Source organism: Harmonia axyridis, chromosome X, assembly GCF_914767665.1.
Source record: "Harmonia axyridis chromosome X, icHarAxyr1.1, whole genome shotgun sequence".
In the NCBI taxonomy this organism is placed as follows: domain Eukaryota; kingdom Metazoa; phylum Arthropoda; class Insecta; order Coleoptera; family Coccinellidae; genus Harmonia; species Harmonia axyridis.
In genome coordinates, this window is record NC_059508.1 from 36,519,320 (window position 1) to 36,521,819 (window position 2,500).

Here is a 2,500-nt window from a genome sequence, read left to right on the forward strand (position 1 = left end):
ATCGACGTTAAACATCTGGTCGGCGTCTCCTCTTGGCTTACGTCCGTCGTTTCAGAACGATCGCAGATTATGTGAGCATTTGGTTAGACGATTATGACCGGAACCCTATATGGATGCGATCGTTTAGACCGATTATCCGGGTACCTAGAACGCACGTAGAGTTTTGTGGTTGGGCGAAGTTTCGTGATGTGCACGGAACGAGGAGCCGGCCGCTGGCTTTGCGTTCGTGTGGTTGGGCGAAGTTTCGTGATGTTTACGAGATGAGGAGCCGGCCGCCTATGTCGGCGTTTGTGGTTGGGCGAAGTTCCTTGACGGAACGAGGAGCCGGCTGCTTATGCTGACGTTCGTGGTTGGGCGAAGTCTTGTGATATCCTCGAAACGAGGAGCCGGCCGCACGTGTGTGCAGCCTTCGTTGTAGGTCCATGTTTAGAGATGCTCACGAAATGAGGAGCCGGCCGCTTATGTCGGCGTTTGTGGTTGGGCGAAGTTCCTTGATGGAACGAGGAGCCGGCTGCTTATGCTGACGTTCGTAGTTGGGCGAAGTCTCGTGATGTGCTCGGAATAAGGATTCGAAGCGCTTGGATTGCCGCGTTCGTGGCTGGGCGAAGTTTCGTGTTTGGCACGGAACGAGGAGCCGGCTGCAGGTTTTAAAGATTCTCGCCCGAAATCGATCAGTCGTTACCGTTGTCTACGGACTTCGGTAGGACGATCTATTCCAGGGACGAAGACGTCGACGTTGTGCGACGCCCGTTACATTAGCGTTTTTATGCTCTTTCGGGATTGTCTGCGACGTTTGTCTCCGTCCGAATTTTTTACGATAATTGTCACTAGATTAGTACGCAAACTAGTTGAACCGAAGATTTTGCGCCGATCGACTGACGTATTGACCCTTCAGTGGGTCGTCTCAGTCATTGGAATGTCATTCTCGAGGAGGTTCGCAGTTGGCGTCTCGTATTTCGAGGGAAAGTCCATTGCGACTAGTACCGAGAAATCGAACATAAAAGATTACCCTGAACGGTGGATCACTTGGCTCGTGGGTCGATGAAGAACGCAGCTAATTGCGCGTCAACATGCGAACTGCAGGACACATGAACATCGACATTTCGAACGCACATTGCGGTCCTCGGACACTGTCCTCGGACCACTCCTGACTGAGGGTCGGTTCCATTACAAAGACTGCCCGGCCAGACGTTATGGCTTGACGAAGTGACGACGTAAAGGTCGTCTAACGTTGATCCTGTACCGAAGGTCATTTGGGCGAGTTGGACGGTTTGCCGCGTGACGATCAACGTTCTGTCGTTTCGACGCCTCGTGTGTTGGAATGATGAGGAGTTGTTTTCGTAACGCGCCGTCTTGAATTGCGAAAGCATATATTGTGGTGTCGTGGTATTGCTCGATCTGCGCCCATGACTGTAGACATGCGATCGTCGTGTCCGAGAAATCTGAACGACGTCCGATCGCTTTAATGTGCCAGTTGTCGCGCGTTGCGGATGAGCTTTCATGAGCGCACCCCCGAAACACCGAAGCACTTTGCTTGGATTCGCATGATCCGCCATACGGAGCAGGAGATAATAGACGCCTTTGAGTAGGCTAACTCCCTCGCGTAAGGTACGTGATTTTATGAGCCGCCAAAGGTTAGTTTCGGAACGTTTCGATGATTTGAACATACGACCTCAGGACAGGTGAGACTACCCGCTGAATTTAAGCATATTATTAAGCGGAGGAAAAGAAACTAACTAGGATTCCCTTAGTAGCGGCGAGCGAACAGGGATTAGCCCAGCACTGAATCCCGCGATCGTAACCGGTCGCCGGGAGATGTGGTGTTTGGAAGGATCCATTATCTGGCGAGTTCGCGGCGCGTTCAAGTCCATCTTGAATGGGGCCATCGCCCATAGAGGGTGCCAGGCCCGTAGCGACCGCTGCGGCTTGCTAGAGGATCTCTTCTTAGAGTCGGGTTGCTTGAGAGTGCAGCCCTAAGTGGGTGGTAAACTCCATCTAAGGCTAAATATAACCACGAGACCGATAGCGAACAAGTACCGTGAGGGAAAGTTGAAAAGAACTTTGAAGAGAGAGTTCAAGAGTACGTGAAACCGTTCAGGGGTAAACCTGAGAAACCCGAAAGGTCGAATGGGGAGATTCATTCGCGCCTGTTGTTGGGATTTACTGACTGTGGAAACGGCGACGTTCGCGTTGGCTGTTCCCTTCGGTTCATCTCCGGCTTCGGACGCGTGCACTTCTCCCCTAGTAGGTCGTCGCGATCCGTTGGGTGCTGTTCTACGGTCTCGAGTGTAGCCCGTGAGCTCGGATTTTCCGATGTTTACGGACACTGGGTTTCCGAACAGCTCGCTCGACGGTTTACTGATGGCGGGAGGCCGCGACTTAGTTCGCGTCCGGCCCGTGGCAAGTATGTGAATTGTGATGGCGATCGGACCTAGTGCCGATTCCGTCCGTTTGCGACTGTTCGCCGCGGTGTTCTTGGACAGACCTCTTGAAACGCCGA

General features: G+C 52.8%; 2 non-coding genes across 2 annotated transcripts in view; both read left to right on the plus strand.

Moving 5' to 3' along the window:
- The first annotated feature begins 1,006 nt into the window (after positions 1-1,006).
- LOC123687101 lies at positions 1,007-1,161 on the plus strand. The gene has a single exon (XR_006748845.1). It is a non-coding gene; the product is annotated as a 5.8S ribosomal RNA (ribosomal RNA).
- Positions 1,162-1,668: 507 nt separating this feature from the next.
- The window catches only part of LOC123687927, a 4,012-nt gene continuing 3,180 nt past the window's right edge, over positions 1,669-2,500 (plus strand). Inside the window, exon 1 of the ribosomal RNA XR_006749629.1 lies at positions 1,669-2,500. This exon is cut by the window's right edge and continues 3,180 nt beyond it. This is a non-coding gene — a ribosomal RNA (large subunit ribosomal RNA).